The sequence below is a fragment of the Lemur catta genome, chromosome 12 (genome assembly GCF_020740605.2).
Source record: "Lemur catta isolate mLemCat1 chromosome 12, mLemCat1.pri, whole genome shotgun sequence".
Lineage (NCBI taxonomy): Eukaryota > Metazoa > Chordata > Mammalia > Primates > Lemuridae > Lemur > Lemur catta.
In genome coordinates this window covers 67,275,303-67,288,786 of record NC_059139.1, presented here as the reverse complement: position 1 = coordinate 67,288,786, position 13,484 = coordinate 67,275,303, and positions in this window count along the sequence as shown.

The window sequence follows — 13,484 nt, the reverse complement described above, 5'->3', positions numbered from 1 at the left end:
AATTACATACGGCCATAAAATGACCATCCAAAGTAAGATACAGAACATTTTCATCTCTCCAGAAATGTCCCTGATGCCTTTATCCAGTCAATCTCAACCTCGCCACATACAACCAGTTTATGATTTCTACTACCATAGGTTAGTTTGCTTGTATTTGGACTTCAAATAAATGAGTTCATACACTGTGTATTTTTTGGCATAACATAAACACATTTTGAGATTCATACATGTTTCTTGAAAGTGTCAGTAGTTCATTAGCTCATTCCTCTTTATTTTCAAGTGAGATTTCATTGTATGAATATAACAAAATTTGCTCATCCATTTTTCTTTTAATGGATATTTCTGTTATCTTCAATCTTGAGACTGTATGAATAAGGCTTGTATAAATATTCTCGTAGAAGTTATTTTGTGGACTTATGTTTTTATGTCTCTTAGATAATTACCTAGGAGTGGAACTGTGGGGTCATGGAATAGATGCACAATTAACTTTATAAGAAATGGCCAAACAATTCTTCAAACGGATCTTACCATATATATTTCTGTCAGTCATGTATGAGTATTCTCAGTGCTTCAAAATATTGCTAACATTTGGCAGTGTCAATGAGTAGTCTGTGGTATCATCAATGTCCTCATTTACAGATGGTTGCCTTCTGGCTGTATCCTCAGATGGTAGAGAGAGATAGACAGATCTTGTGTGTCTTCCTCCTTTTATAAGGGAATTAATTCTATAAGAAGAGTTTCATTTTCATTACTTCCTCAAAGCCCCACCTCCAAATATGATCACATTGGAAATTAGGATTTCAATACATCAATTTTGAGGTAATACAAATATTTAGTCCATAGTATTATTCAAGATGGCTTTGGCTTCTCTGAATAGTTTGAATTTCTAAGTAAATTCTGAAAATCTAGCCTACCAATTTCATTGAAAACCTGCTCATTTTGGTTTGTTTTGTTTTACTTTGCTTTGCTTTTAGCCATTCTTCCCAGAAAAGTTGGGATGCTTATAAAAAGAAAATGGCACAAAGAAGTATTGAGAAAGGAATATGAAAAAGAGGGCATTACTAAATTATAGATACTGTGGTGGTTAGATCAAAAATAACATTAACAAAGAAGTAGATAACAAAATAGTGCCAGCAAGATGCTACCAAGAATTGGACTTTTAATTGACGCCTGGATATGGCAGAACCCTGCTGACTGTCCTTTTCTCTCATTTCCTAAGAACTACAATTTTTAGGATTTATAACTGTGAAAATAACAAACAGGCTGTGAATTAAAACTCATTTAAGAAGCTGTCATTCTGACAGGGTAACAGTCTTGATATCTAAGAAATTCATAGAGTTTGTTAATTTAATTTAGGTTCTGAAATTAATATAACCCTTTTCACCAATACATTGAACAATCACCTGCTTCCTTCACAAGAAAACTAATTGTATCTTCAGGTTGGGCAGATTGTTGTGAAATTTAGCAATATGTCAAATATTGTCATTTATAACATCGGTTACTGGAAAGTACATTGCACATAGTTATTTACCCTTACCTAGGAAAGAAGGCTCATAAAACAGTCCCCATTTTATTCAATATATAGACATTGAAATACTTCATGTGTACCAGATGCCTAAAGACTTTACATATGCATCTCATTTAATGCTCACAATAACCCTATGATACACCAGCGTTATATAGTAAAGGAACTGAGGCCAAAGATGTTAATAACTAATGCAGAGCAAAGCTGGAATATGAACCCAGAGATTCTGATTACAGAGTCTACGTGCTTAATCACCATATTACATTGTTGTATGTATGAAGAAACTGACTATGAAGAATTGATGCCTTGTTTGTGCTCATGTAGTAAATTAGAGGTGATGTAAGATTGAAAGCAAATTACAAACATCATCATTCTCCAGTCAAACCAGGCTGGTCCAGGTTTTGGCCGGAACTAAGCTCTCATGAGAAGCTCAAATGAAAAATGGTCCCCTTCCAGATTTTCTCAGATTGTTGGCAGAACTCATCTCCTTATGATTCTAGGACTGAGGTCTCCATATTATTCCTGGCTGTCATCTGGGGGTTTTCAGGTTTTAGAAGCTGATCACAGCCCTCTGCTACATAACCCTCTCCATAGGCAGTGAAAAGCCAGGGCTTTCAGTCATATAGTTGCAAGGGAATGAGTTTGGAAATGGATAATTCCCTAATGGAGTCCTCAGCAAGATTGCAGCCCAGCTAAAACTAATTGCAGGATTGTGAGATCCTGAATAGAGGATCCAGCTAGGGTGGTATTTTGGGTGTCATAAGTGGGTGGTAATGTAATAAACTAATGTGGGAGTCCCTTTTGAATCAGGAAGTTGTAATAAGCTGGAAAAAATTTGAGGGGGACATTAGAACCTAAATCACCTTGGACAGGTTGTTAATGGAAACATAGATGTTCAGAATGCTGCCAGTTAGAGCTTAGAGGAAGTGAGAAAAATGTTATTGGAAAATTTAGGCAGTGGGATCCTAGTTATATAGTAGCAGAAAACTTAGTGAAATTGTATCCTTCGGTTATACTAGTAAGCGATAAGCTTGAGTATATACCTAAGGATACTTCCAAGCAATGTTTTGAAAGTGCAGCCTGGTTTCTTCTTGCTACTTATAGTAAAATGCAAGAGGAAAGAGCTAAATTGAGGGAAGAACTGTTAAAGAAAAAAGAGCCACAATCTGATTATTTTGAAAATTCTCATATTCTAAATGACAACGCCAAATTTATGAGATTCAGAGACAGTAAAGTATACTCTAGAGAAAAAGCTGAGAGTATACTTGTATAATCTTTTGCTAAAACTTCCAAAAAACAAAAAGATCAACATATTCAGTCACATAATGGCTTTTTCAAAAGATTAAAGGAGTACCTCACAGAGCTTCTCAACCAAACTAGTAGAGCTCTAGGAAGTTTAATGGTGTTGTCCCTCAGCCATCTCAGGAAGAACCAAAGATAGAGAAGAAAGTATCTCCAAAAGATCTGTGGATGTGTCTTTTATCTAATGGAATAAGTCTCCATGAAATCCATAGAAGATCCATAAGCATTTGAGAAATGTATTTTAGCAGACATGCTTCCAGGTTGGACTAATGGGAGCAGAGAAAATGCAAAATGAAAACAGACTTCTGGATCCCTAAAATTCTACCGTCAGGAAGCAGACTGATAAAAAGTATTCAGCAGCAAACACATGTTACTCTCATCAAAAACAAATGATGACTCTGAGGGTAAAACCAAGATCTCAGGTGGTAGAACTAGAACCATGGAAAATATTTTTAGGTATTGAAACCTAATCAAGAGCTCTCCAACTTCTCAACTGGATTTCAGAACTGCCCTGAACCACTGACTCCTTTTTGTCTTTCATTTTCCTCTTTTGAACCAGAATGTCTAAAGCTATTATACTGTGCCAGGATCACCATTGTGTTCTGGGTATGTTGGGGCAGATTATTTGTCATTTTAGTTTCACAGGTCCATAGAGAGAGAAGAATTGTGTCCCAGGATGGATCCTCCCAAGGAGCCTCATAGATAGACAATTTAGATGATGAGATTTTGGACTTTGAGCTGATGCTACAACAGTATGAGATTTGAGGGGCCTTGAAATGGGGTAAAATGTATTTTGCAGGAGAGAGAGATGTGAATCCATGCGGGCAAGAGGGTGGACAGTGGTAGGAACTCCCTAAAGTGAGCCCAGTGATCTGCACCCTTGCATAATCCCCTACCCTTAAATGTGACTGGGACCTACGACTTGCTTCTAAGCAATAGACAATGGCAATGTTTTGTTTCAATTTTACATATGTTGAAAGAGTCTTTAAAAATCCCACCCAATAGTTCTACAAAAAAAAAAAAAATTAATCTAAAGTAGAGGTTAAACTAATTCAAGGTCAGACTCGGTTTACCAGCAGATTGGGGGCTTGAACTAAGTCTCTTAACTCCTGGTTCAGTTGGTAGTCAACTACCTTATACTGGTTTTACATCATTATTATTCTTTTGCAGTCATATATTTACTCATTCATTTATTTCTCAACAAACTGAATGGAGATTATGTGATATTCTAAGTAATTTTCTGGTAATTGTGGAAAAGATGAAGATAATTAAAAATGTATACTATCAACAACAATGCACACAAGTAAATAGCACAAAATAGGATGTGAGGTCTTTCATACGAAAGGTATGGATAAAGAGGAATTTGGATTTACAGAAAACTCCATTGGAAGGAGTGGGCACCGGGAAAAGACTTTTAGGATAATGCAATATTCTACCAAATTTTAATAACCAATAAATTTAGAATCAATGGCAACAGGGTAAATGTTAGGACAAAATGCTCCTTTATCAGAAGGGTGATTTTAAGATGGCTTGCTCTGCATAAAAGAGACTGAACTTAGTTTCCTCAAACTTTAGTCATACCAGAATCAGCCATGTATATTTTAACATATTTATCTTGGGGAGAGTGTATACATAAGTGTTTCCATGCTTATGCATATGTTTTGGGGGTGATGTGATTATTTTTAAAAAGTAAATTTCTCCTAAACAAACAAAAGTGTGCTGACCTATGATGCTAATAACAATAAAAAACACAGTGCATGCAAAAATCTCACTGAATACATCAGCATGAAACGGTACTCTTGATTTTAAAGGAAGATGACAGAGGGCAACAACTGTGAATATAGGTTTTGAAATCAGACTAGTCTGCATTTGACTTTCAACTGTAAACTACCAACTGCATGACCTTGGGCCATTTGTGCGCATCTTAGGGCCTAGATTTCTGCAACTATAACTATTGATAGTCCTAACTTACAAAGTTGTGCTGAGAGCTAAACATTGTAAAACTCCAAGTACATGGCAAGAGCTACTTAATAGGTATTATTGTTAATAAAGTGGAAGAAATCTAAAAGTAACTTTTGTTTCATCTCTCTTTCCCTGGCCCTTTACTCATTTTTCAACACGGAAAAAAGTTTAGAATTACTTGCTAGAGAGCTGAAGATATGAAAGAGATAAAATTCCAGAACATTCTTCACCACACACACCACAAAGCCTTCCATAACTTGACCAAGTAGCAGAATCCTGTCTTGTGTTTTCTATTTCATTTAATATGATGTCCTTGAAAAGAATCGGCATTTTCTCCCAATCTAAAAGCTAAAAATTAAGTTTACTTTCTAAAATTGTAGCTAAAATGTAGCCAAACTTAAATTTATTTTTTTCTGAACTTTTCATTTGAACAGTCATATCTTATAGTTTATATGTAAATAGTATTCTTGTCCTTGCAAAATTTTGTGTAAAACAATCCAAATCACAGGATAATTGTTACTTTAAGTAATGTATTACTGTGGAAATGTAATAGTTGTAAAGAGTGAAGAATACATTAAAAAGCAATTGAGTTTAATTGCATCCTTGGGACTGCTTTTGTGCCTGCAGCTGTTTTTTTGCATGAGAAAAAAAAAAGCCAAGGTCTGAGATGTATTTTTCAGTTCCTACTGAAATAGTAAAGTGATTCCATGGCTAGCTTTCAACTATTGAATATTATTTAAAGATGAAAATGCGTTGAAATAGATTTTTCTAAAACACATAGATTTTACCTAGCAACAATAATGCAAAGTTTAATTATTTTTTGTGTTTTTCTCATGCTCCACATCACTCAGGGAGAATATCAAATTGTATTCCTGAGCAGGAGACATGGAAATGTAAGAGTCTACAAACAAATTGTACTGAATTTCAGAAGTGTATATAAAAGATTCATGTATAGATGGGTCAGTACAGCCTAAAAACAAAGAATTCTACAGGTTTCCTTTGGTAAGATAGCATTAATGTGGCATCTTTCTCCTTAAAGCCTAAGCCATCAACTAATTCTCAATTTGCCACTTTCAGGAAAAAAGAAGAAACTTAATCTGCCAAGAGCTGTGAAAGTGAGATTCTAAACAATTAAGCAGATTGTCTCAGGTGACAGTAAACAAAAGAAAACTCCCTGAGGTAAGAGCACGACATTTCTGAATACTCAGTCCACTAGTCCAGACCTTTGACCTATGTACCTTGTGCTTTAAACTGTTCACAGAAGAAAATAAGCCTGATGTGTATCAACTGTAAATCTTTCAGAAAATAATAATATCCCAAATCATATTATCCAATGAATAATAACAACTTTTAAAAGCTTGCCCTAGAATTTATGATTATTTGGGGAATGAGGAAGAGCTGTTTCTAATCAACCTGTTTATAAAACAGAAAAAGCAAACAATTCTCTTTGATGGATATTGATTCAGCTTCTCCTTTTGTAAGATACAGTGCAACACACCCTTAGGAATACATTATTGTCACTATACTTATGGAGTTTTACAATGGAAGCCTGGCATGGCCTTGACCAAGATGGCCTTAATAATCTTAACATTCCCCTCAGTTTGACTACGTTTTAGACAGGCTTCTTCATGACTGTAAACCCTGACCTCCCTTTTGTTAGAGCTTTCAATTTAGAAAGTTTGTAATTGGAAATTATTTCTCTGTGATCTTGAAATGTAGCTAGATCTTCTCCAAGTCTTTTGTTAGTTTTTATAACCCAAGGATGCCTTTCTCAAGGTCCAGGGAGCCATCTCTGTGAAATGTAATCATCTAAGGGGATAGCATCCTATCTTTCAATCTGTGTGAGAGAGTAGGAATCTCACTTCTAATTTACAATATATAAGAACCAATTAGTAAAACAGATGGTTTAATCACATTGACCAACCTCTCTACTATAGTCCTGCAGTACTTTGTCACCAGCTACCCTAGCAAGTGCAAACCCTCCCTCCCATCTTTTGTTTCACTGGAGTTGAGTCCCCTCTCCCCTATCACAAGTCTTGAATGAATTCTTTCTTGCCTGTTTAATTCTGTCCAGTGCAATTTTTCTTTGACAACATATGGATTCAATAGAAATTGGACAACAGGGCAAGTTATACATTTTTGAACGTTTGAAAAGTCACCAGTGAAGAGGAGCCCTCAGGGATTTGAGTCACAAATAGCAAATTCTGTGTCTCTACTTGAATGTAAGGTATAATTGACAGCCTTAGATTTCTATCTGATGCATTTCATTGTATCTGCATGGTTTGTAAACAGAGTTAGATGTGACCCAATTATCCTGGATTGCCTTATTCTTTAGATTGATTTATTCTTTAGAATAAATCTTAAAGAAGATGAGTCTAGAACAAAACTAATGTTAAGAAAATGAAAAGAATAAAAACAAGGGATTGGAGGGATACAAAACAATGTATCAAGAAACAGCAACCAAATATGCTTTACTAGAGTGTAAAGGTCAATTTGGGGAAAATTAAAAAATAAATCAATTTAGAAATAAACCATATAGATATAATACTTAGTTATAGAAATCTTTTGGTGTGAAAATTTAAATATATAGTATCTCTTTTTTTAAATGGTGATTTAAAATAAAGTAATTTTTAATAAAAATTTTAAAGATGGAAGTTTTTATTCAGAGAGCAATTCATTATTTGCCAAAAGTCCTTCGTGGAGCAAGAATTATTATTTCCTCCTATCATATGAAACAAATAAAATCTAAAGAAGTCAAATAACCTTCAGATTGTCCAAATTCTCATGGCTAATACGTCACAGAACCAGAATGAGAATGTAAGCATAACTGTCACAAAGTCCAAATTCTTTCTAAATTACCTTGCTCAAAAGAAATTAATCAGAATATTAAAACAAGATACCAGTCAGTAAGAAACCTGAGTGGCAATAAGCAAAGAACAACAATAAAAAATAGAACAAAGAAAGCAAAGAAGCATTATTTATATTGGGGTGTGTGTGCGTGTGTGTTTCTGTGGCCATATTCAGTTGCTCTCCACAGTAAGGGATTCTTCTACCAAACTGAATTTCTTCGTGTATTTCCCCTGTGGTTCAAAGTAAATAGTAGAGCATCTAAAGAAGTGTTTAAAGTGTAGGTAAAAATTAATGGCCTGTAGGTTGAAGAGTAAATGGTGGCAGGGAAAGATGCAGGTACAGAGTTTTAACTGGACTCTTTAAAGGTGGATATATTTTTTATATATTTTCTATTTTTTTTATTTCAGCATATTATCGGGGTACAAATGTTTAGGTTATGTATATTGCCCTTGTCCCCCCCCCCGGGCCCCTCCTCCCCGAGTCAGAGCTTCAAGCGTGTCCATCCCCCAGACGGTGCACATCGCACTCATTATGTGTGTATACAACCCTCCCCTCCCCCACCCACATCTGCCCAATGCCCAATTAATGTTATTCCTATATGTGCACTTAGGTGTTGATCAGTGAAACCGATTTGATGGTGAGTACATGTGGTGCTTATTTTTCCATTCTTGGGATATTTCACTTAGTAGAATGGGTTCCAGCTCTATCCAGGATAATACAAGAGGTGCTAGATCACCATTTTTCTTATAGCTCAATAGTACTCTATGGTATACATATACCACATTTTATTAATCCACTCATGTATTGATGGGCACTTGGGTTGTTAATGTTAGTTTGGGACTGATGTCTGTACTACATTTTCTTTCTGAAGTATTCTAATAGTATCAACAGACAAAATTTCCCCCAACATACAGAATTTACTAAGTGTCCAGAGTAACATGGAAACCAATGTTATTCTGCTTTGGTGATTTATGAATAAAATAAACCTTCAGTAATAAGACCATAGTCTTTTAATTTTTATGAATGTGACAAATATTAGGGGAAAAACACAGAATGGCAGCATTACAATTGCTGGGTAAACCTCTGCTGTCATATTTCAGTTCCTCAATTTGCACAGGCAATGAGAAAAATTGTGAGTATACTTCCTTTTCTAAGCAGTTTAGAATAATATTATTTAGCTTGGCTCACACTGTCATTTATTTAGCATCAATATTAATGATTTGGAATGTGAGTAAAATTACAGTAATGAAATTCATAGCTAATACTAAGTCTTCAGCTGTTAGAACTGCCAAAGAGAGATAAATATATAAAATGACTTGCTTCGCTTAGAACCCTGGTTTATAAATTGCAATGGGAATTTTAACAGACATTTAGACTTTTGGTAACAAGCATTAGACATTTCTAGAGAGGAATGAAACTTTGAATTGGAGAATATTATTTAAAAACCAATATCACAACTAAAGGAAGATTAGCTCATTTCATTTAAATAACATTTTGTTGCTTTTACAGTCTTCACTTTGGAACTATATATGACCCTTTTAAATGCAAGTTATTCACAGGCTGTAATCCTGTTCCTGAAACTTCCCCACCAAAATCAGCTCAGTCCCTTTGAATGTCTGATATTTTAAAAAATCATTACTAAAGAGATAAAATGTAATAATATCTTCTACAGACCTAGTTGAGCTTTCCTTTTCTGTCTCTTGCACTGTCTTCTATCAACAGCGAAAATGATGCCTGGTGGCTGTACCCACAGAGATGTTAAATCAATCAACTTAGAAAATGCCACATGAGCCATGCTTGGGTATACATGGCATACTTTTCATCTCGGCTCTAACCAGAGGAAGATGTTCCTTATAAAAACCAATTTACCTTCCTCAGGTATTGAACCAATAGCTTTCTCACAGAGGGATCAGGGACAAATAAATAATACCTTGAGTAATAAGACTATGTGATAGGTATTTAGCAGAGAATGTTAAAGAAAAGAAAAATCCCTTTAAAACAGTTGAGGAAGATTAAAAATAAACTCTCAAATTTATGAATAAAATGATTTTCTGAGGTTAGGATTTGATTTAAAGAAACATATATATATATATATAAAAACTATAGTTCATCATCTACTAAGTTCACCATAATAGCAGCTACCATTTACTAAGGGCCAGCGATGTGCCAGGCATTCCACTAGTTACTTTAAACATGTTATACCACTTTATGGAAAACCCACCCATCTAAAAATTAGCCTTAGTAGCATTAAACATATAAAGAAACCACAGATCAGAAGGGATGAGCAGTATAAAGAATACAACCAAGGCCAGGTTGCCCTGCCTCCAGAAAGAAGATCAGCAAAATCTTTCTCTACAAATGTAGAGAAAGTGATATTGGGACCAAATTAGACTAATGTAAGTTCCTAAGGATTAGTTGGCTATGAGTTTTTTATCAGTGTACATTAAGGAGGAATTGAAAATACATGTCAGAATTCCACTGAAATGTTTATATTTTCTTGCATATAATTAAGCATAGTTACCTTTAAGAAATACTATATATAATTTTATATCCATTCGGCTCTATATTTTCTATATATGTTTTTTTCTCAAGTCATGACAAAACCTTTTTAGTACTTCTAAGTTCTTACAATAGATATATGGCCAATGTCTCCACATGAGTATTGTTCACAAAATTTCTGAAATTCCAGTTCTTCCTACACAAACCATGTCTCCCTTACATATCTGCAACTTAATAAGGATTCTGCATTTTTAAGTAGGCTACATAAAACTGAAGCAGATATGGTGGTACTTAAGCAAAGGTAACACTATAAATAATAAGCATCTAGTCATTCGTTATCACTAAAGATTTTATGAAGAAATATCATTTTTAGAACAAAATAGAAATTAGTTAAATTTTCCTTCTGAAAAAACTCATATAAACATGAGTCTATATGAACATTCATGTAAATCCAATATAAAGAAAAAATTCTAAGTAGGAAACAAAGTTTAAAGTCTCTTAAATTCTGATAACCACTTGTCTATGCTACAATTCTTTGGCCGAAGGAAATGGAGAAAATTAATGAAATTGAAATAGAAAGAAGTGAGATTGAATGGTGCAGTTCTATTGCTAAAGAAGTGATAGTGTCTTATAGGAAAGTGAATGGCTTGTTAGTTAAAGATGAAAGAGAAGAAGAAGGCAGAGGAGGAGGAGAAAAAGTTTCTATAAACTATGTCCAAAATTTTTAAAGGGAACTCTCCCTCTTCTAACATCATCTTCCTATTGACACACTGTTTACTTTATACATAGCTTTATGCTCATGTCCAATATCAAGAAGAACTGGTTCTTTCTGAAATTTCTATTTGTTTCACATAACATTATTTTTTTAATTTTATTTTTAATTATTATGATATATAATAGGTGTATACCTTTATAGGGTACATGTGATTTTTGATACAGGCATGCAATGAAAATTAATCAGGATAATTGGGGTATCTATCACCTCGGGCACTTATTTTTTTGTGTTAGGAGCATTTCAATTCTATTCTTTCAGTTATTTTAAAGTATATCCTAACTTGTTGATTATAGTCACTTTGTTATACTATCGAATATTGTCACAAGTGGCCCTCTTAACTCTTTTTCAAAGACTATTTAGAATCTATAAAATGATATAGTGGGATTAACAGTCAATTGCATTTCAAAATTGCAAAAATGTCAGAACAATGCACCATATTATAGGAGATTGATGTCTCCAATAGAATAGATGAAACAAAATTTGAATGCCTATTTTTGATAAAAATTCCAATAAAAATATAAAATTATATAATTTGAATTTGTTATCGAAATGACAATAGTAATGCAAGGTAATAAGAAATAGGTATAATAATTCTAGTATCAATGAGTCTTTTTTTTTTCCAGGCAAATAATGGGACAAATCAACCTGCTGACATGGGCTAATAGAATACAAATATCAAATTTTGAGAAAGCATAGTAAGAAGCTAAATTTTTAATCTAAAATTGTGACTGCTGGGACTCATTCTAGGATAAATAAATTAAAATTTCTATCACTAAGGTCTGATAATTTGTAATTTTAACAAGTTCTTCTAGATTTTTCTAACGCAGATTGAGAACCACATGTATATGTGTAAGAACCACAGCTAAAAGTAGAAAAATAGAAATACCATTTTCCTCTCTGAAAAGTAGATTAATAAAATGTGGTACATGTATACCATGGAATACTACTCAACCATAAAAGGCAATGGTGAACTAGCACCTCTTATATTATCCTGGGAGGAGCTAGAGCCCATCCCTCAAAGTGAAGTAGCGCAAGAATGGAAAAACAAACACCACATGGACTTGTCATCAAATTGGTACTAACTGATCAACACTTTGGTGCTCACATGGAACTAATATTCATCTCGTGCCAGGCAGGTGGGAGGAGGGTGCTAGAAATAGGTTCACTCCCAACTAATGAGTGCAGAGCGCACATTATGGGGGATGAGCATGCTTGTAGCTCTGGCTTGGGCAATGCAAGGGCATTATATGTAACCAAAATGTTTGTACCCCAGAATATTCTGAAATTTAAAGAAAATAAATAAATGAATTGGAAAAAATAAATAAAAAGGAAGAAGACACCACAAAAGAAAAAGAAAAAAAAGAGAGAGGAAAAAGGAAAACTATCAAATACAATTGAATAAATTTTATTATTTATGTGCAAACTATAGGGTGTCTTTCCCTTATCAAAAAAGGAGCTGATCACACCGATTTCTAGTTCTTTTCAATATGTTTTGAGCATTCAGATACCATACTCCTTGTTCTAAGAATAACTAACAAATAGCTAACAGAAGCAGTCAAAATTAAGCACTTAATTGGAATATAGAGTATTTTTGTTGTATTTTCAGAGAAAATTATTTAAATAGTCACTGACATCAAAGAGATAGTACAGACATGGGAAAACATTTGTAAGATAAGATATGCTGACAATAGAACAAATTTGTATATCAATAAGCACAATATAACATATTCTCTATAACTTAAGGTGAAGATATTTTCCGAGTGTCTCAAAGACAACCATTACTTTCCATTACTACGAGAGAGGCCAAGCCGTAATATTAAGTAAAAGGAAATCTCATTATCTTGATTGTTCAGAATGACTGTAAGCTATTGTTAATTTGAATAGTCTGTGAAGGCTTTGTGAAAACAGGGATGTTTCAGAAGCTGTTTTAATTGACTAAATAATGCTTTATGTGCTAGAATAGGAAAGTATACAGAATAAATTGTACTTTGCTAAAGGATGGAAAATATTGACTATTTATGAAGAGCAATGCTAAATTAATATCCATATGTAGAAGAATGAAACCAGACCACCCTATACAAAAATCAACACAAAATTGATTAAAGACCTGAATGTTAAGACCCAAAACTATAAAACTACTAGAAGAAAACATAGGCAAAATACTTCAGGACATTGATCTGGAAAGAGATTTCATGAATAAGACCTCAAAAGCACAGGCAACAAAAGCAAAAATAAAGAAATGGGATTGTAGCAAACTAAAAAGTTTCTGCACAGAAAAAAAATACAATTAAAAATGAGCAAAAGATCTGAACAGACATTTCTCAAAGAAGACATACAAATGGCCAACAAATATATGAAAAAATGTTCAACATCACTAGTTATCAGGGAAATGCAAATGAAAACCACAATGAGATACCATCTCACCCTAGCCAGAATGGCTATTACCAAAAAGAGAAAAAGTAACAAATGCTGACAAGGATGCAGACAAAAGGGAACTCTTACATACTGTTGGTTGGTAATGTAAACTAGCACAGCTGTTGTGAAGAACAGTATGGAAATTCCTTAAAAAAC